This window comes from Octopus bimaculoides, chromosome 9 (assembly GCF_046866305.1).
Source record: "Octopus bimaculoides isolate indiv1 chromosome 9, ASM4686630v1, whole genome shotgun sequence".
NCBI lineage: Eukaryota > Metazoa > Mollusca > Cephalopoda > Octopoda > Octopodidae > Octopus > Octopus bimaculoides.
In genome coordinates, this window is record NC_142936.1 from 62,863,062 (window position 1) to 62,887,128 (window position 24,067).

The 24,067-nt window shown below is 33.2% G+C and overlaps 1 long non-coding RNA gene across 1 annotated transcript; it reads right to left on the bottom strand.

Moving 5' to 3' along the window:
• Nucleotides 1-368: 368 nt before the first annotated feature.
• On the bottom strand, nt 369-5,437 carry LOC128248731 (uncharacterized). Its single transcript, XR_008264905.2, has 2 exons — nt 4,447-5,437; nt 369-3,582 (listed from the first exon to the last, which is right to left on the bottom strand). It is a non-coding gene; the product is annotated as an uncharacterized LOC128248731 (long non-coding RNA).
• Nucleotides 5,438-24,067: the final 18,630 nt, after the last annotated feature.

Consider the following 24,067-nt stretch of genomic DNA (forward strand, 5'->3'; position numbering starts at 1 on the left):
TCATTAAAGTTTAAAAAAGAAAGAAAAACACTGTTAAATACATTCAGCTAGTTGATATTCAGCTAGTTGATACCTTAGAAATTTCGAACCTAGGTTCTCATTTCTAAGGTATTTTTAGATGTTATTATTATGGTCACTGCCTGTAATCGAACTCGGAATCTTGGGGTTAGTATCCCACGCTCTTAACCACTACTGAGTTCGATTATATGCAGTGACCTGAATAATAACAATAATAAGAATAATAATATAATAATAAGAATAACAACATCGAAAAATACCTTAGGATTTAGAACCCAGGTTCGAAATTTCCCCAAGACACCTGATGAAGCCTGGAGGATATATCAGCCGAAACGTTGTGTTAACAACAACCAAGGTGAGGACAAATATCCGTCAAATGTAAATAATGTACAGAATTCCCCATCTCTTAAATATAGAACTGTATTTTAGAATATATGTGTAAAATTTTCAAGTTACCTTTTGCTTTTATTTGGCAATATTTACAATAATTTTTTCTTAATTGCTAAAATGTGTTGCTTTTTCATTATAGAATTAATGGAATCTTTTACTAGATGAAATGATATCGTATGGATGTTCCATACGATTGAAATCTTAATTTTCTTTGACATTTAAAAAAACAAAAAACAAAAAAAAACAAATGTCAGATATATCGTGCATTCAGCGCCTATGGCTCCATTATATCATAAAAGTGAAAAATGTAAAAACCATCTATTTCGGCTGGTGATTATTTGGTTAATTACAAATTGAGAAATATTTTGCTGAGGCGCAAGAGAATCACAGATGTTATCGTCACATACATATATTTTAGTGATCCTCGCCAACTAAATAGATTGCGTTTTGTCGAAAGAATCGTCTTTTTCTAAAATATATGAATAGTCTAAAATATTTTGATACTTAATCTTGGTTAATCTATCTTAATAAATATTAATATAATTTTATAAATGTGATATTAACGAACAGGTGTCAGATTAATATTTACACTTTTATGGTCCTGCTGGAATTTGAACTTAGAAAAATGGAAACATTTAGATTATTACTAAGCAATGAAGACCGACTTGCTAATATTTTACTTATTTGCCTAATTGAACTTGTATACAATACTATATTTTTAGCAACGAACAGCTTATGGCGGATAATTTCTCTTAAGCTTTGATCGCAAACATTTTGTTTTGTTTTATTCTTTCTTATTCACATTCAGCAGTGTTCATATTAATTTTATCATGTGTAGTTCAGTTATAACGAACACATACGTAAGTGGTTGACTCTTTATTTAGTATTGACTCCACACTATGGCATGAGGTCAGGAATTATGATGGTGGGGCTAAGCCGACTACATGGATCCCAAAAGGATAAAATTCAAACTAGACTGATGGGATTCGAACAAAGAGCGTAAAGACAGACGAAATGCCGTTAAGCAGTTTGCTCGGTGTGCTCCTCACCTATTAATTTAGTATTAATCTAAATTTGTATGAACAAATACATAATGGTCATCTGAAAGTGACTATGAACAAATAATTTCCCAATGCTTCCATTATTTACTTTAATAACCTATCTTCTCGCGAGCCGACATGGATACCCTCTCGATCCTTCTATTCTCAAATAAGCAGAATACCAAGGATGTGACAGTGGAATGAATAGAGGGTAATGGTTTCATGCGGCTGGCAAAAACTTTCACCTGCATAGATTAGAGTAACCAGAAATTAAATACGTTGCTAAACAAAACAATATGCCACTTCCTGCAACAATGGAACACCTAGTGTTAGGATTGTCATCCCAGCAAATTAACCACAAAACTGGTATAGCTCATGTACAATTAGTGCAAGTCATTTATCTGAACTTTTTTTTCCAATTAACTAGTGTTCAAAAATTACTCATCCCCACCCATCATCAGTCCAGTCCATAACTGAATGTCTATTTTCTAAAATAAAATACTGGAAGAAAACTAAACATTATATGGAGTAACAAAACGTAGTTCCTGTACATTTGTTGACCTTTGCTTAATCATATCTGGTGCTAATAATGCAGTAAATACCATTTACATTATTATTATTATGTTAAATCATAATTACTATACATTCCGCTGAGCTGTTGTGCGAAATACATTGATTTTATAACAGGTGGTTTTTTAATAACATAAAATACAATGATAATGATATTTTGGTGCTAATAGACAATTAGTGCTGGTTAAGCGAAACCAGTGCCATATTTAGAAACAGTGGCCCAAATGTACCCAAGAATTTATGAAAACCCAAAGTATGCAAGGTTTGCGTTGGGTATCGACAAATACAGCGGATATTTATAATGAATGTCTCAAGTTTTGTCTGAGATTGGCTCAAGATCAGAATCATCTTGGTTGGTCGTTAATGTTTTTGCCATGCATCAGTATATAAGGAACAACACAATCAGTTTCAAACTTCCTAAAATTCTCCAGAATGCCCTGTCAGTCAGGATTCTTTAAATATTTATACAGAATACATGCTACTGAAGGACAAAGATGATCGATAATACTTTGCAACAATTTTTCCGTGCAAAATTTGATTTGCAAAAGGCAGAATTTATTTGATATTGGAAATATATTCCTTCTGAATCGATCGGATTCATTGAAAATCATAATTGGCTTCTACTACTACGAGAAAACGAAAATTGATGACATATTTGAATGAATTTAAAAAAAAAAAAATCATGTCATTGATGCACAAGTTCTGTACTTCGAATAAAAATGTCTCCTGGATCCATTTAAAAAATCAGAGTATACGAGTGAAAAACGAATGTTAGGTAAAAATTAAATCTAGCGCTTTTCTATTTCTGTCGACTCACCATCATATATTAATGTCTCTTGTTATATATGTATATTTAAACGTCTCAAATTTGTGCTTGTATACACATCTACACTGTCGATTATGATAATAGGATATCTCTTGACCGATGTGGATGTACTTAAGACACTGCTGAAAATAAAACCATCTATCTTCGCGTAAGTGCTGTTATCTTTATGGAGATGAGGTGGTAATCGTAATCATAGAAGCTGAAAAAGTGTGATAGACAAATATCTACATTGGAGAAATCTGGTAAAAGTGCAGCAAGCCTTCCTCTTGACAATTGCATCTCGAAATCTTTGAACGAAGCAAGATTAAAAAATTTATATTTATTTTCACCGGCATGTGGCAGTACATTAGCGGGTGCAGAGTTTTTGAGTGTCTTCAGGATACGATTCTCAATTGCGGAAATATAGTAATGCTTTTTGTTGAATTCGGTGTTAATTTTTAAATCGGTTGTCTTTGTTGCCATAATAAGATTTGCAAAAAACCAGGTAGCATGAAACTTAGAATTATCCGAATTTTTAATATCAGAAATTGCTTGTTTTGTATGAAATATAACGTACCCACATCGTTTTGTCTCAGAATATGTAAAAGTTTCAGCCTTGTCTATTTTAGATATCGGTTCAAAATATTTTACCAGCGAAGGTGCATCAAAGTTCTTCGGGAGATCAATTATTAACAAAGTTCTCTTCACCACATCCATTATTCTACTTAACCGGTCGACGTTCAACATTGTATACAATTACTGACACACAAAAAAAAAAAAATAGAATTAATATTACCGATTTCTAACTGAACATTTAGAATTGGACGAGTATTTAACGGAAAATTTTTTACCAGCATATGTGAACAGTTTATTATACGGAGGTGTTACAAATCAGATTTATGTAATTATGTATAGTAATATCCGACTGTGTTCGAGTTGAATGATTCCTGTTAACAAGCAGAAAGATCCCGAGTTCGTATACTGTTAACTGCTTTGTATTAATTGACAGTTCACTTGCCAGTCAATAATTAAAGATAGATAGCGGTAGCGTTCACTGTTGAGTTCTAATCCTCATATATAATTGTTTTTAATTCAGTCTACTAGACTATTAATGCTCTCAAGTATAATGCAGCTGTGCCAAATATTTTAGACTATGTGCCATGGAAACAAAAATATATTATATGTCGATATAAGTGAAGCATTCCCGTGAAATATTAAACAATGATTGTAGGTGAGTCTATCTGTGGTTAATGAAAACCATGAGGATATTCGTATTTAGCACACTGTTTTTATAGGTAAATCTCCTCATAAATCATGATAAAATATAATAACCAATGTTAAATACAATTCTACAGCAAAGGAAACCGATTTGGTGAGTGGCTCATCATTAAACATTTCTAAAGTCTGAAGCGAGTCAATTGTAAGTCGAATTGGTGTGGCTCGTCTTTCTTCAAGCTACACTAACAGGAAGAGTTGCACACCGAAACAGGGAAAAGTGAATCATTCACCAATATCGAATAAATGTGTGTTGCCTTTATTGGTGTACTCTATGTTAGAAATTACTAATAAAGTGAGAGGTGCTACATGAAATTTAAGACTTATGTAATAATAAATTCAACTTACGATGAAAGTAAACAAAGTTTGTTTTAGAAGCGTTGAGATGTATTGAAAGATACAGAACTAATTCATTTTATTCTCAAACGCATGATGATGCTAATAAACAGCGTGATCAGGATAAATTATCCATACATTGCAGAAAAATACGTTACCAGCCAACCATGAGATTCGAACTCACATCCCTGTGATTACGCGTTAAATGTTTATAAATAGCAACATTCATTTGTGTTCGAGTTGAATGACTTCTGTAAGCAAGAGTAAAGATCCTTAGTTCGTATGATTTTAACTGCCTTGCATTAATTGACAGGTATTACTCACAAATAGATTGGCGGCACTAACACTCTGTAGTATAATGATTCAGGAATAATGAAATATCGACTTCTGAGTGTTTTGTATTTCGACGAACGGTTGCACACTTACACACACCGACAAGTGCGTAGATTTATGCATGGATGTCTAACTAAAAAGTCGAGTGTGACACTGGACAGTTTGTTACATTCTACACAGAGATAATCAGGCATTTAAAAGTGGCAAGAATCTTCACTTGTTTTGGCGAAGTAAAGCTTTTAGTAGGTGAGGTTTAGTAACATCTTATAGTGAAGAATTCAATCATTTCGTGTTGTAAACAAATTATTGATCTCATGCGTATTACTGATCTCATTATTCACGAAAATACTGTTATTTTAAGGAGGAGATTAGTAGCTCGAATACTACTTGCGTGGGTTGAAATTCAGATAGTTTATTAACATCAAATGGTTCGCGTTTACTGAAGTTAATGAGTCTGTATTTACGATCGGGAAACAACCATCGCTTTGTAGTAGTACAAGGAAATATATCAGTGATTAGTTGTCGTACATTATACTCTATCAGTCACTTCGAATCCAAAGACTTGTAATATGTATTTTTATTTTGCATTTTTACATGATTTTCTGGCTTTTCAATGAACGTTTAAATAGTCTGCGCCAATCAAACGCAAAATAATATAAATTTCATTAGATGACGGAACATATATTACCTCGGAGCTACACAAATAGTTTAACTCATTTATTAATGTCTCTTGACACAGAATAGTTTTTATTTTATTCATTTGAACCTATTTAGCAGTCCAATGTCAATGGTTTCCAGCATCTTGTTTTGGTGTATGTACTTCCTGGTTTTGTTACTGTATTTAGTGTTTGTGAAATCAACATGCACTGCCAGCCCAAGGAGAACTGTTTACTAAAAGAATACCTTTAATTAGATACTGTTTTCGATAACTAATTTGATCCGAACTTATCTTAGCAGGAATTATTTTATATACATTGCTGAAGATAAAAGGTTTCACTTCTGGATCGTGCATCATCTACTTCTGGCTTGTTCCCTTCAACAAAGAAGGGGTATTTAAGTATGATCTACAATAGGAGAAAAAAACTCAAAGCAAAGTATTTATGTTATGTATTAATTGTGAAAGGCAGTGAGCTGACAGGGTCTTTAACACGTCGGGCAAAATGTTTAGTGGCATTTCGTCCGTCTTTACACCCTGAGTTCAAATTCAGCCGAGGCTGACTTTGCCTTTCATCATTTCGGGTGGGATGGGGTATGTCCATAAGAGTGCCAGTTGAGCACTGAAGTGGATATAATTATCTCATCCCCTTCCACCTGAACTTTGAAATCCACCTGAAATTTGAAGACATTATGTATTGACTATACTTACTTAAGAACATAAAGATTCTTGCGACTGCTCGTAAAACTCTGACTGACATGGAATAAAAGTTTTAAATGTAGCTTAAAAATATCGATCATTCTAGAATAATCTAGAAAAATACCGTTATTTGAGAAGTTTTTTTTTTTTAATAGTGAAATCTCAATAATGTGCCATGTGAAATTACGCACAACACACACGCATACATAGATATGCAAGCAAACAAAATCACTAAAATAGGCGTATATAGTTATTTATACACATTTTCGTTGGAAAACACACAGATCTCCATCTATACATACACCTATATATAAGTGCATGTGTATCTCTACATAGATAATTATATACATACATGTCTTGCATGTATCCACGCGTATATACTTAAATAAGAAGATGAACAAAGACTGGCACACGTTCAGGTGTTGGTATTATTTAGTTAGAATCTCTTAATGTGGCCACAATCAGTCAATTTATCTTAATGGCAAAACGCGTTCATGTGTGAAAATATTCTGTGTAGCGAAATAGTTCAGGTAAGTATATTTTGTCTGTATGTGTAATTTATAATTTTTGAATATGAAGTTCTTTAATGCTTGTGCGTATATTATCCTTGATGCAGACCATTCATATATATGAAATTTATATATTTCATGTGGATGATTTGCAGGATCGTATGCAGACGTTGGTATTAAAAGCATCGGAGATCCTGAAAATTATATATATATATATATATATATATATATATATATATATAGATATAGATATAGATATATAGTTCAAATTTACAGGAAACAAGAGACAAATACAGGTGAAGTAACAATGAGTAAGTATATTAGTTTAACGTCTCTAGACTACGCTCTTCGACAGAAAGTATTGAAAAGAAACAAAAACAGAAAGAAAAAAAATGTGTATGAGCAGGAAACTCTAAGCCCTCAAGCCACTTTAGTCTTACAGTTAATACAAGATATGAATATTTTGTTTTATGTATTAAGTTTTTTCTCTTGTTTATAAAACCAAACTTACGTATCTTTTCTGAATTGAAGGTCAATTAAAGAGAAGATGCAGAAATCAGAAATGGATCGAAAAAGAATTTATAACCCAGTTTTTACATGCGTTTACTTATTTGGTGGCAAACTATGCTGTACTCTTTCACCGCAACTTTCTCTCACTCTTACTTCCTGTTTCTGCTGTGCCTGTAATTCAAAGGGTCAGCCTTGTCACACTGTGTCACGCTGAATATCCCCGAGAACTACGTTAAGGGTACACGTGTCTGTGGAGTGCTCAGCCACTTGCACGTTAATTTCACGAGCAGGCTGTTCCGTTGATCGGATCAACTGGAACCCTCGACGTCGTAAGCGACGGAGTGCCAACACTCATATGCAGAACAATATAAAGGCAGTGGGGTGATGGTGGTGGTTGTGGTGATGGTAGTGGTGGTTATGATGGTGGTAGTGTTTTGTGGGGGCTCTGTGTAACTGTGTCAGTCCATAGCAGAATTAAATCCAATATAATCAAATATAATTAATCAACCAATTGGTTATAAGATCTCAGCATCTAAGGAATAAATCTTTCCTATATGCTCTGTAGACATCACTTTAGATTACCTTTATTAAAGCTGCACGAATATACTTTATGACTTTGAGCAATGATTACTTGCCTATCCCACGAATACAATAACTCAGTTTTCCGTTTGTAATATATATAGCGTATTGACAATACTCAGCCATTCTTCTATTATGTAAATCTATTTAATTACTTACAGGTAATCTGTATACTAGTCTCTCATACCTATGCAGTTTTTGGCCCTAAACTTGTCTACTTAAGTGAGGCAGAATTTGAGACTGAAGTGAGACAGAATACTCTTCGATGACATTCATATTTTTGCTATTCTACACGTTTGAGCATATTATCGTTCGTGATTGTTTTAATTTTTTATATGATTTATTCGAAATTTTACATTTGATTACCTTTTTGCTGATTCATCTAATACGAGTGTTTACTCTTCGTTCCTAGCAACTGGTTTTATATATGATGGACTTCTCCCGTCGAGGACGATGAATGAGAGTTTCATTGTTTGCTGAACGACCTGCACAGATCATTTGTTTATAGTACGTACTGCTATAACCTAATGAATTTTTGTTGCTTTTCTTCAAATTTTATTCACAAATCTCTTGATTTTGTTTTTGGTTTTTACCCTACCAAATTCTGGTGCCTCAAACATTTTAAGTACGACACTTAATCTTTTGATTAAAACTATATTATATATATATATATATATATATATATATATATATATATATATATATATATATCTTTTAATCTTTTTCTTGTTTCAGTCATTTGACTGCGGCCATGCTGGAGCACCGCCTTTAGTCGAGCAAATTGACCGCTGGACTTATTCTTTGTAAGCCTAGTACTTATTCTATCGGTCTCTTTTGGACGTAAACACACTAGCATCGGTTGTCAAGCGATGTTGGGGGGAGAAACAGACACCCAAACATATACACACACATATATATATATACGACGGGCTTCTTTCAGTTTCTGTCTACCAAATCCACTCACAAGGCTTTGGTCGGCCCGATGCTATAGTAGAAGACACTTGCCCAAGTTGCCACGCGGTGGAACTGAACCCAGAACCATGTGGTTGGTAAGCAAGCTACTTACCACACAGCCACTATGTATATATATATTCTGGAATGAAGTAGATAAGATCGGGCTGCATATGTTTCATAGAGAGCAGAATCTCAGAAGTGGTAAATATCAAGCGATGTATATAATGCAGGCTACTCGGCAGATCAAAGATATCTTGATTTAATAGTCTCCACTCTTACTGTGCTCTTTACACATTCTGATCGAATCTTCCATGTATTAACATGTATCTCCTAGCGATAATGTAAACTTCCTTTTAATCTAGATACCCTCGCTTGGATATTTACCACTTCCAAGGTTCTGCTCGCTATGAAGCATATGGAGCCCGGATTTTCTCTACTCCATCCCTTAAAGTTTGTGTTCTTATTCGCATACCCGGCAACCCTGGTTGCTTACTGTGACATATAAAAAGAATTGTCGTGCTTCGATACCACAAAATCCGCAAGTTTCCGCTTCTGTAATACGCTATTGTTCCTGAAATCTGTTTTTTATATATACTATAGTTTGCTTAAAGCTAACTTTTGTCCTACACATGTATGTATGGATGTATGCATGCATATATGTATGTATGTATGTATGTATGTATGTACGTAGTACGTATGTATGCATGTATGTATGTATGTATATCTATGTGTGTGCGTATTTCTACCTCTGCTTGTTACCTCAATCACGGCTTGGCAACCGTTGTTGGTGAGTTTGCTTCGCTGTAAATTAGCGATTCGGCAAAAAAGAGGGATAGAATAAGTATCAAACTTAAGACAAAATCTGCAATCGGTTCATTCCTCTAAAAAATTTAAGGTTGTGTCCTAGCATGGCCGCAGTCTAATGACAGAAGCGAATTTGCAAATTTACAACTTTTCTTCTTTCCGAAAGTTCTTTCGTATCTATGTGAATTTTTGCTCTTCTTGTCCTTCTTTCCGATATATAACTCATTAAATGCAGCATAACTCAAAAGTATCTTACAGCATTTCTGTAACAGTGCTCAAATGACGGAGGCATATTCTCATTTTCCCTATTTAAAGTAGCTGATTACGATTTAAGAAATGCTTCTCAATTTCACTAGTGCAACACGAAAGTGACAATTTCTCGGCTGGCACATTGGTAAAGATAAACTCGGCCAGCTGTGACGAGCGTCTTTCCTGCAATGGCAGTTTATCATCTTATAATACACCATTCTAAATCCCTCTTCTCTGCATATTTAACATATGTATGGAGAACATTGAGAATAGCATTATCTTATTCGGTATCCTTTCACAAAATCTACATAACATGCTATCTAATAGCCAAAAGTTTATTATTCCATACAAATGTTACTCTTAACATTATGATTTATTGTCATTCACATCTAGCATTTAAATCCCGCTTCTTAGACATTCTCAATTTTCATTGTGATTTTATTTTGTTCATTCCTCGCATAAGTATGTCTATTTCCTATTTTTTCGATAGTCAATCGAATTTTTCTTTCTATTCAGATAATCTTTCCTCTCAGAAATTCCTTTCTTATTATTCTAAATAGGATTGCGAAATCATTTTCTCTCTTTCTTATTCAAATTCCTGCAATTATTCTGCTTTTCGAAAGAAATTGACGATTCAACAAGGTTACTTATAAATCGATTGGAAAAAAAATCAATCATGTAATTATTAACGGGTAACTTTGTCTTAAGCTGTCCAGAATATTGATTTGTCGAGCAATTAAAATGGCATTGTTTCGTAGCGTTAAATATTTTGCCAAAGATCAACAGCTGGCAAAACTGGCGCAATGCAGTAGCTTTTTCCATTACATATGGGCTAAAAGACAATCGTAAACAAATATTCAGACAGAATCACCACTGTACTTTAAAGCTGTTGGCTCATGGTGACGATGACGAAATCTTTCACAAATCAACACATATAGTACAAATCTGAATACTGAACATTGTTACTTAATGCGAATATGAGACAATAAATTAATTGCTTAACGTAATATATTTAATTTAAATCACTTCATATATATAGACCTCACTGTTTCGACAAGGTGAAATCACCAAAAAATTACTCTATCTAGTTAGAAATAGCTATCATTTAATGTACACAGTATTATAGTAAGAATTACTAATAGTTTCTTGCTGTGAAGACATTTGTCTTCGCAAATTTTTATAACACACCTTGTATCTGCATGCAATATCTAGGCTCTGGCCACATGGTCTGTTCTACTTGAAAATCAGAACGACAATACATGGCAAATCAGAAATAAAAAACGTGGAAAAACTACTGCAAAATGTTGTAGAGTGAATAAAAAGTGAAAAAGAAAAGAATGAAAATTAGAGTCACGTCCCCTTTTTACCAAAGAATCCATAATTTAACTAGTTGTTGCAAAAAACATTAAACAGGGGGTGGGGGCAATATCTGCGAGACACCTCAATCCAGTGAGGGCAGTGTCCTCTAGTTCGCCAAAAGTAATTTACCTGGAGGTTTCCATTAGCTGAACATTTTGGAGCGATCTGGAATTAGATTGTGCGGTGGGATTCTTAGGTCTAAAAAGAATATGCCTTGTTTTAGCTACGCATGAATTGGATTTCTTAGATCCATTTACACATGAAATGAATTTCTATACGAATCTACATTTGATTGTATGTGGTGTGCAATTAGTCTTAAAAAAACCATACGTGGCTGGCCAACTTTGTGACTTTACTTTTGTCGATGTCCTGGAAAGAAGACTGGTGGTTTGCATTACCACGTTTGAAATCTTCTTCGTATAACCCGGTGTAAATATTCTTTTCAGTTAGGTTATCTCGAAGATACATATATATAAGAAAATAAATTGATTTATATATTTATAGGGAAATAAACTGATATATATATATATATATATATATATATATGAGAAAATACGTATTCGCCTTTATATATTTATATATTTAATCCTTTGTATTGAACACTCAATGTTTCATATATTCAATAAGACAATCAATACTTCATTTCATTGTACCATCCATCTTTTTTTATATTATATATTATATATTCTATATTCTATATCCCACATAAATTTTACAAGAATATAAATAAAAAACATAAAAAACAGACAGAGTTGGAACTCTTTTAAATAAAATAATATATATATATATATATATATATATATATATATATATATAAACAATATATGAGTATATGCATATATATGTACATGTATGTATATACGTTCATCTACATGTACATATAGATATATAACTGGGTACATGACGTGGCAAAAGAACAAGAACAAAATGGTAAACAAGGTGCAACAAACAAGCAGGCCACATAGAAACATCCCCTTCATCAGCTGCCACCATTAAAACTCCGGCGTTTCGAAGAATTAAGGCAGTACGCATCGTTAAAATGGTTCTTCCCACGGACACAAATGAAATTATTTTCGTGGAGGATAGTGGCGGACGGAAAACAAGACAAGAAAACGAAACGGTGAAATAAACAAACAAAAAGGCTGTACAGCCAGACGTGAAGTGTGTATGTCTTGAACCCTGTGAAGCACGTACAGGAAGGGCAAAGAAATACGTGCGAGCTTGGTGATTCCAAGAACGAAAAGAAATAGCAGCCGGACACACGTGACCAAGGCTGTGTGAAGAGAAAGAGTAGCAGATGGAAAAGGAGGGGCGGAAGTAGAATAAAAGTGAGCAACGAGAGGTAGAGAGAGAGAGAGAGAGAGAGATAGTAGTAGTAACGGTGAGAGGCGGAGGACGAGTAACAAGAGATAGAGAGAGAGAGAGAAGTAGTGACAGGTAGAGGCGAAGAACAGAAGAGGGAAGAATGAGAGGGGGAGATAGAAATAGAGAGAGTCGCGTTAGAAAAATAGTTAAAACTTATATATATATATATGTATATGTATAAATATACACTCACATAGACATGTATATGTGAAGGGAGAGAGGGGATGTATATAAATATATGTAGATATGTAGGGAAAGAGAGAGAGTGGGAGAGAGAGAGAGAGAGAGAGAGAGAGAGAGAGAGAGAGAGAGAGAGAGAGAGAGAGAGAGAGAGAGAGATATCTACGTAGGCAGGTGTTGCTGGTTAGATGAATAGCGAAACAGATGGGTAAGCATTTATGTTAAATTAAATATATAAGTGAAGATAGAGACTGGTTGAGTATGTTCTTGAATTATTTTCTGAACACTTCACCTTGCTGTAAGAACTACACGAATGGTTTATAAACAACTGCTATATGTATACATATACATACGTATGTGTATATAGTTGAAATTTACAGAAAAACAAAAGTGGAAGACAGATGTAAAAACAACAAGCAGGTGTTTTAGCTTGAAACTCGAAGAAGGTGAGAAAGTTTTTTACGTTTTGAACCTACGTTTTGAGCCTACGCTCTTCAACAGAAAGGAACCCGAATAAATAAACATAGAGAGAAGAAAAAAAAAACTTGTAGATTTAGCGGTCAATCATGGTGATTATATATATATATATATATATATATATATATATATAGATATATATATATATATATATATATATATATATATATATATATATAAATAAGCAACATGGATTTCAAAGGTGATTGCAGTACGAACGTTTCATGCTACTTCAATTTATTTAAGTAATGCGAGCATTACCTTAAATGCAATATGAAGAGCAATCTTCAGCTGCACGAAAATGCAGAAAAATTACTGTAGAAAAGACATATTATAAATGTGGCAACATTTCAAATCCAAGTGGGAGAGAGAATACATAAAAGTCCAAATGTGAGCCGAATCTATCAGGCTAGTAATTGATTCTAGACAAAAGTTTTAACTGTCTCAGATTTTATTGTTTCTTATCTAGTGGTGATAGCAAAGGGACAATTACTTCTAAAGAGAGGGAAGGTTTAAGCAGTATGCATGGACACGGCTATAAAATGTATAAGAATCTAAAGGTTTCACTGGTCATAGTAGTATCAGGTCATTTTACTACTATCAAAGACTCGGCTATGTCAAGATGGACTTATGTATTCTTCCTCACATTTGGATTTTTATGTATTCTCTCTTCCACTTGGGTTTGAAATGTTGCCACATTTATAATATGTCTTTTCGACAGTAATTTTTCTGCATTTTCGTGCAGCTGAAGATTGCTCTTCATATTGCATTTAAGGTAATGCTAGCATTACTTAAATAAATTGAAGTAGCATGAAACATGCGTACTGCAATCACCTTTGAAATCCGTGTTGCTTATTTTTTGATTTTAATCACCTATCCTTTTGGGATGCGATATTCGGGTGCCTACGCATAAGTACCATATTCAACCTTGAATCTATATCTAAACCTATATACATATATATATATATACATATAGATATATGTATATATATATGTATATGTATGTATATATATATATGTATATGTAGGTATATGCATATGTATATATATATATATGTACATGTATGTATATGTATGTATATATGTATGTATATATATGTATATGTATATATATGTATATATATATATATATATATATATATATGTATATATGTATATATATGTATGTATGTATATATATATGTATATGTATGTATATATATATATGTATATATATATATATATATATATGTATATATATGTATATATATATATATATGTATATATATATATATATGTATATATATGTGTATATATATATATATATATATATATATATATATATATATATATGTATGTATATATATATATATATGTATATATATATATATATATATATATATATATATATATATATATATATATATATATATATATATATATATATATATGGCGCAGGAGTGGCTGTGTGGTAAGCACCTTGCTTACCAACCAGGTTCATGGTTCAGTCCCATTGCGTGGCACCTTGGGCAAGTGTCTTCTACTATAGCCTCGGGCCGACCAAAGCCTTGTGAGTGGATTTGGTAGACGGAAACGGAAAGAAGCCTGTCGTATATATGTATATATATATATGTATGTGTGTTTGTGTGTCTGCGTTTGTCCCCCCACCATCGCTTGACAACCGATGTTTGTGTGTTTACGTCCCTGTAACTTAGCGTTTCGACAAAAAGAGACCGATAGAATAAGTACTAGGCTTACACAGAATAAGTCCTGGGGTCGATTTTCTCGACTAAAGTCGGTGCTCCAGCATGGCCGCAGTGAAATAACTGAAACAAGTAAAAGAGTAAACGAGACTATATATATATATATTTTTTTAAGTTTCAGCTTAGAGCTGCGGCCATACTGATGCACCACCGTGTTGCTACACTGTTATTACAGGGAGCCTGTTACAGTATGTGGCACTTGGTGAAGAATGGAGTTTGATTTAGCAACCCTCATTTGCACCTCCTGCCGCGAGGTAGGTTCATCTGGGACTCTCGATAGGAAGAGGTCCAGCTTTGATTTAAAAACTCCTACATCTACTTTGTGCAGATTCCTCAGGCTCTTTGGGAGAATATTAAAAAGCTGTAGGCGCCTGAATCCCTAGCTGTTGCAGTAACTGGTCCTGAAGCGCGATGGCATTGCTGGGATCTTTGGCACTATGCCGTGTCGTCCCGTTCTGGCATTGGTGTAGCTTTCAATGCCAAAATTTGGCACAATTCCTTCCAGGATCTTCCAGATGTATATTACTGCATACCTCTCCGGAGGTATATATACATATATATATATATATATATATATATATATATATATATATATATATATATATATATAAATTAAATTAAACAATGGGGTAAAAAATTGAATATTAATTAATATCAATTTAATACCCGGTAACTGGCACATTAAAAGAATCAGGGAGATTCAGAAAAATATCTGAGATCTCAAGGATTATTGTATATGTTTATATAAAGATATATACGAATATATATATAAAGGAGACCAGTAGATGGACTGGTCATGCGCTAGAAGAAGATCACATGTAATGTGTCTCCTAAGACCGAATAATTCTCAAAGGTCTTGCCCGCTTTACGTTTTTGTTGCTTTGAGAATTATTCGGTCTTAAGAGACACATGACATGTGATCTTCTTCTAGCGCATGACCAGTCCATCTACTGGTCTCCTGTATATATATTCGTATATATCTTTATATAAACACACACACACACACACACACACACACACACACACACACACACACACATATATATATATATATATATATATATATATATATATATATATATATATATATATATATATATATATATATAAATATATATATATATATAAATATATATAGTGCGTGGTAAAATAAAGAAGCAGTTGGTTTAATTTCCAATTGTGCTTCGATAACCGTAAAAAAAACTGTGCTACAATATTGTCCTGCCAAAACCTAACGTTCCTTGCTTGTATGTATGCTGCTCGGTGCCAGTTGGAGTAGTGTTACTACTAGAAGCTACCGAACCCATTGTGAGGCTTCGTCGTCAGCTTTTGAAAATATTTCCATCCATTGCAAACTGTATAAGAAAGTAATAGATAATATATTATGAAAATGACAATGATTCCGGGCATGAATTCTGTTCTATCAGCTTTTGGGCCTGTAGGTGCTAAATATTTAGTCGAACATACGAACGATTTTCGAAGCAACAAAATGAGGAAACTGACGAACAGTGTGGCCTGATGCGAAAGTACTGAACAAGAGAAATCCGTGCATTTATGATTGATTTTTTCGTATTTTCTCAGATGACAATCAATATTTGAGTAATTAAGCAGATATCGCTTTTTTATTCTCAGATTATATTCCTGAAACATTAATTATCGTTTTGGAAAGCGAAAGAGAATGAATTCATTACGGATGCATCTGGTAAAACGATCAAGTTCTGTTTGAGAAGCATAAATGAATCTGATACAAGTTGGTTAAAACAAATTCATTCAATACAATATGGAAGGAAATATAAGAACTTTGTCAACTCACTAACTGTAATCCTGCATTTTAGACAGTAGCGATATATAGTTCAAAGAATTAATGGTAGATATAGCTCTGTGCTACTTAACATCTAACATATTAAAACAGTTCTATGTCTATTAAGCATTTCCACTTTGCAGGCTTCCGAAACTTTAACCATGCAAGAGAAAAGAAATAAAAATCCGAAAGAAAGTAAAATGTATAAAAAAAAAAAAGAAAAATTAATTGATCGATGGAATGGCTGACTGCAAAAAATTAATGGATATATAAATACAAAAGCATATGGAAACTATGAAGTGTATAATGAATAATAAGTAATCTATATAGTTGTAGGAAATGCTTCCAAAAGAAATCAATACGGCTCGACTATTTCCTGTACAAAATCAAGTGAGATTATTTGTACGTATATATGAATGTATATATGTATGTATGTATGTATGTATGTATGTATGTATGTATGTATGTATGTATGTATGTATGTATACACATATATGCATGTGCGTATGTTTCTACTGTGAATACATACAAAGCTATATATATATATATATATATATATATATTAAATGGCAGGTCATGCACTTAAATTTCAAATAAAAGAACATGTTTTATATAAACAATCAGCTTCATTATATATCAATAAAAGCATTCTTATATGACCAAAAATCGATACTTAGAGATGAGTTTTGTACTTTTATACCGAAAAAAATTCTGCTAAATATGATAATCAACTATCTGTTTATTTATGTAAATATACGATGTGCCTCTCGAGGTACCTATCTACGTATCTACCGATATGTAATTTACGAGGATTCATTAATCTAGAAGTGTGCTAGTTGAACTTGTACCAAAGTAAAATATAAGTTAAATGTAAACATACTCAGATATGACTAAATAGATATGCGACCTCTAAAAATAACAAGACACCATGTACTTTTACTATATTCTGGTGTTAACTTTTTTTTGTTTTCTTAGTCACAAGAGAATGCAACTTCTATTTCAGCATCGTGGCTACAAAACACCAGTTAATTTTAAGAGGAATCGCATCGAACGTAAACATGGTTTATCAAATATTTGCCAGTCAAAAATATTTGTAACCTACAGCTGTACGATTGTAATTTAAGAGAATTTGGTTGATGAAATGAGGTAAAAAGCAAAACAAATCAAAACAAAATATATTTGTTATGAAGAATGGAATATGAATTCAGTAACTGAGATTAACTTGGATTTCTTCTGGGAATCGTGTTGGAATCTTCTAGAAGATTATTGTAATTAATGATTTATTCATTCTACGGAATACCGTATACCTTGAAGCATTAAGCCTGCTTATCGTTATAGCATAGCAATACACTCACACATCTATGGATTATTGAATATCTTGAAGCATTAAGGCTGCCTAGCATCAAAACATAAAAATACTCTTACACTTACGCTCTCTTTCTCTCTCTCTCTCTCACACGCACACACGCACACATACACACATCTGTATATTTATTTATATGTGCTACTAGCGCTTGTGCTAAGTGGACCCAAGCTGGGGGCTTTATCAACCCTGGCTCATTCGCCTGAGTGAATATCTCTCACGTTGAAGGACCTGAAACGCGCAATGACTCCAGGAAGCATCGATGCTGATATCTCCAGGTGTAACCATTATGGTGCAAGGGAAAAACCAGCTTATGTTTACATTACGTGCTTCACTTTTAAGTCTCATAAGTGATTTGAGCTAGATGCTGCTTTTGTTCTGTCTACTTCAGACGATATATTGTGTTGTTTATCTATTCCGTTTCTTACTGCAATGTAGTCCTTGATGCTTTTCGATCGTGTGACACTGTTTCATTGCAAGAAGCAGGCATAATCTGTACGCTTGAAATGGGATGGGGCTCAGGTGCGTGGCAGTGATCGTGACTTTCGCAATTCCTCCGAAACGCGATGGCTTACGCAATAAAAAAATTAACGAGAAAAGAAAGGCTAAATAAAAATAAAAAAAATAAATGTGTACACAACTCATGGCTATTAAACAGGTATACAACGGTGCAAAAATGAACCACCTTATGCCTTATATATATATATTATTTTAAAATTCCTCTGAAAAATGTTTGACCAAAATTAATATGCTCAAATCCAAATATCGGTCAAAAAATCATAATCAAAAAATTTACCTCTTCCTTCACCTCAACAACTGCTAGAATATTTGTGATTTTCTATTATTTTCCTCCATTTTATATTTTCCTTCCGTTTCTTCCAAATACATTTAGTCCCCACTCAAATTCCTCCACCACATGAGACATACACACACATACTCATATTTGCTGAACAACGGATCGCCTACAGCTCACCTCATATTCTTTCTGATGTGGAATTCGAATAATTAGATATAAGGGACAAGTTGGCATAGCCATAAGTAATGATAGCTTCTTGAATACTCAATGCTAAGAGGCATTGGCTACTGTTTTGAACATCTCGCCTCCAACTACGTACAGTATATGCATAGCTGTATAACGGTAATTTCACTTTACTCGTTGATAATTGTATAGGTGCGTGTGGATACATACATACGTACAAACACTCACACACACACAGACACACATATATATATGTGGTGCCCCAGCATGACCACATCTTTAAAGTTGAAACAAGTTAAAGAGTTATAGATCTGTGTGTGTGTTTGTGTGTGTTAGCGTGCATGTATATATATACACACACACATAACTGTGCATCATTGTATGTATGAACGTATATGAAAGATTCAACACAACGCAGGGTGCAATTGAAAACTATAGGAAATATTAACAGAATTGTAAACGCACAAAAGAAAGTGAAAATCCAATTTGTGTCTGATCCAATAAATAGAAATGGTTTTGAATTATTTATGGGAAAATTTGCATCCCTGCGTTTATTATGGAGAGTAAATTTCATCAATAATGCAATAAAAAGAATATTATTTATGGAATACTTTATGAACGACACGCCTGACGAAATTACATGAAGCTCTGTCTTTGTTTTTATGACAGTAAGTCACGTTCCAGAATTGCACTGTGTAAGCAATATTACTTCTTTTAGTTTCTCATGCAACTGTATGAGTGTTACTTAGCGTGGAAATGTGTTGGTGAAGCAGATCAATGATTTTGATGAATTACGATTGCCTATCATATTATCAAAATCTATTTTGTTTGCTTTACTAGTTAGCGCTTCAGGCGTATCTTTTCAGTTTCGGTTTGTTCTGGGATGTTGAATAATTCATTGCTCAGTATGGCCACACGTTCATCTGTATATTATATTTCAATATATAAACTTCACGTTCATATTTACGCACGGATTACTAATCATTTTATTCTGATTTAAACTTTTTTTTTTCTTTCCAGTATCTGTAGAGGGTAAAATTGTTTTACGTGTTTGTATTTTACTTTCTATGAAATTAAAGACAACAACTTTTTGAGTCTAATACACAAGAGTTAGGTCTAGACAGAAATAAATATTATAAAATATTTTCTCTTCTCCGTCTCAGTAATAATTTCAAATATAACCTCATTACTGGACGTCTCAGGAGTGAATGAATATCAGTAATTCCTAGAGTTTTGTGTGCAAAGAAGCTCTAGCGTACATATTTAACTGCAATAATTTAGCTCTAGTTTGGAGATCTTCAGCGCTATCTATCTACTATATAGACTGTATCAGAAAATGGATTTAGAAATCTCTCTCTTTCTCTCTCCCTCTTTGTATATATATATATATATATATATACATATATATATATATATATATATATATATATATATACGTACATATATATATATATATACGACATATATATATATATATATATACGACATATATATATATATATATATATATATACGACATATATATATATATATATATATATATATATATATATATATATATATAATTGCCAAACAAGTGTCGCGTACCACACGGGACAGTGCTAATGGCGTTTATAGCCCCAGGAAGACATCTCTTCTAACTGGCCAACGACATATATTCTATTTGCGAGGTGAGGCTATCGCTCCCATCCCTAGCCTTACATGGTACACACAGACCCCAGTTTGTGGGTGGTTACCCGACTTCAGCGTGTGTCAATCACCAGCTTGCTTCTTTATTATGATAAACGGCAGCATTCGTCCTATTTTTTGGGCTGCTATGTTGGCTTGGCGGTAACTATTAATATCCAGTACCGCTGCCGTAGTCTATTTTAGAGAGACTTAGAAATATTAAACGCAGACATACATACACACACACACACACACACACACACACACATATATATATATATATATATATATATATATATATATATATATATATATATACATACACATATACGACGGGCTTCTTTCAGTTTCCGTCTACCATATCCACTCACAAGGCTTTGGTCGGACCGAGGCTATAGCAGAAGACACTTGCCTAAGGTGCCATGCAGTGGGACTGAACCCGGAACCATGTGGTCGGTAAGCAAGCTACTTACCACACAGCCACTCCTGCGCCTATATATATATATATATATATATATATATATATATATATATATATATATATATATATATATATATATATATAGAGAGAGAGAGAGAGAGAGAGAGAGAGAGAGAGAGAGAGAGATAGATATATGAGTCTATATAAATATATACATGAATAGATATATGAATATATATCGATAGATAGATAGATAAATAGATGCATGTATGTGTGTGTGTAATAAAGATCCTGCATTTTAAAACTGATGCGATACTCTTCGTATGTATTATATATACAGAAATGTGTATTTAGAGCGATCACTTGTGGTCCAGAAGATTCAATTTCCGGTTCAAAATTACATCATTTATATAATATCGACTTTATTACGTCACTTGAATATCAGGTAATATACCTGCTATTATATAAAACGGCTAATGGCCTAATGACACGAAGTAGCCTGACGCTTTATGGAAAATTTGTTCTATCTTCATAACTTTAACGTCCGCTGATGACAGTGAAATAACAACCAAAACGAACTGTCATGGCTGATATAGCTCACTATTTTATAATTAGATTTTGAGTTACTACCGGATAAGAATTTATATCAAGCCTGTATATTAATTCCATTAAACTACTTCACAATATTGAATATGTAATTATGAGTTCAATTTCAAAATCCCAAACAAAACAAGTAGTAGTAGTAGTAGTACAAGTAGTAGTAGCAGCAGCATCAGCAGCAGCAGCAACAGTAGTAGTAGTAGTAGTAGTAGTAGTAGTAGTGTGGCCGCAGCAACATTAGCAGTTGAAGCTGTAGCAGCAACAGCATCACTACCAGTAGCAGTAGCAGCAACAGCAGCAGTAGTAGTAATAGTAGCAGCAGCAGCAGCAGCAGCAGCAGCAGCAGCAGTAGTAGTAGTAGTAGTAGTAGTAGTAGTAGTAGCAGTAGTTGCTGCATTTTCTGCTCCTGACTCGTAGCCTAATTAAACGCTGAGCAAAATCTAACTATGCTGCTCTCTATGGTGAAACAGAGGAATGAGGAGGGGAATCCAGGATTAGTTCTAGAGGAACGCCTCTGTACTATTTATTTCTAATCAATGCGTCACTAGGAAATCAGGATTGTATCTATCTTTATCTTCAGGTGATCCGGTGCCCATGCGAAACGTGAGTAAAATAACACTAAAGAGTCCACAGTAAAACAAAACTTACAGTAACGTGCTGGTGTATCTCTGGCAACATAGTTGTGATCTAGTAGAGAGAGACATGAGTGTGACGCCGTTAGCAGGAGACGTTGGGAAGTGAAGTATAGTATCAGAATAAATCAGGGAACACTAAGCTAAGAGAAGTTAGCATAAGTCAAAGCATTTATGGACATCATAGGAGAAATGAACAATTTAAGCAAAGTAACAATTGTGAAATGAAAACGAAAACTGGAAAAATGAAAAAAATATATTAATGAAAAACTGAAGCAGTGTGAATGGGTGAAAGTTCAATAAATTACAGGAACTGTAAGGAAACCTCGGGAAATCATCGTTTTAAATATTAGAGTAAAAACTTAATTCAGTTTAGTAAATTTATAAAATCGAAAGTGAATATTAGACTACGCGCGTTTCATGGCCACATAATAGTGGAAAAGATCCGTGCAATTTGCAGTAAATCGATCAAGATAATTTCCACTCAAAATGAGGACACTCTTCAGGTCTTCTAAATTAAAAAAAATGTATCCTAATATTTAAAAATGCGATAAAATAAAGTAGGGTAAAGTAGAAATATCTGTACATTTAAGCAATTATTAGTACAATACATAAAATGTTAAGGTTTTATAATAATAATCATTTGACAAGTTAAAGGCATAATTCGTCTAATGAAGAAATACTTTCTGTAGATTAAGAATAGGTAAACATATAAAAATATAATGTTATTAATTATTAAATGATTTCGGACGTTCAACAGTATTAATAAAAAGAACAGCATCACATATCTTATCGAAGATTCCTTGTTTCCCGTTTATATACATACTTCGTCATTTTATTCATTTAATACGCTCTTCTTCTCCTTATAACGGCATATTTTCACGTGATTTTATAAAGTTTAATATTTGTGGTCACGAGTGAACGCCATTTTGTCACGTGACACACGTTGTATAAATTCTATACTTAGTGGGTTATACTACAGTCAACAAGGAATCTTCGATAAGTTAAGTGATGTTGTTCTTTTTATTAATACTGCTGAATGTCCTAATTCATTTAATAGTTAATAACACTATCTTTTTATATGTTTTCCTATTCTTAATCTTTTTCTTATATCATCAGTAAATGAAGTTATTACCGTGTTGAACTTCAAATATGCCAGCATGGTATCCTTGCGTACATTTCTGTTTACGTCATTAAACACAGAAAGTTTATATCTTGAATTTCATTGATAGCAGCATGCAAAATAGCGAGTCTGACTGACGTTACAAGCAAAAAAAGGTACAAAGAAGAAATTAAATAGTAATTTGTTCGTAAGTAGAAATGCAAACAAGAAAGATTCTAAGATAACATTGATACGGATGGATTAACACACTGGCAAGTATTTTGCAACATCACAGAACAAACAACTCACAAGATATTCAAGTGGCGAAAAATTATGAAGCAAATAAGATAACTTTAGATAAATTCCATAAGCCAGCGTAAGGCATCAAAATCATTGATCTTCTATTCCAACTCATTCGTCTAGGTAAGAATGTTACTGCTGCATGGTGTTAGTCAAAATAAATATTGAGATGATCAATTGAGCTTTTCTCTTCTAAGAAATGAAAATAACAGTGTGTTATTCAGCTATCAAACGTGACTTACTGTCATAAAAAACTAAAACAATGCTATTTCATCAGTATTATCATCCATGAAGCATTTCATGAATAATATCGAAATAAATACAAATTCTGTTTCTTGTTATTGATAGAATA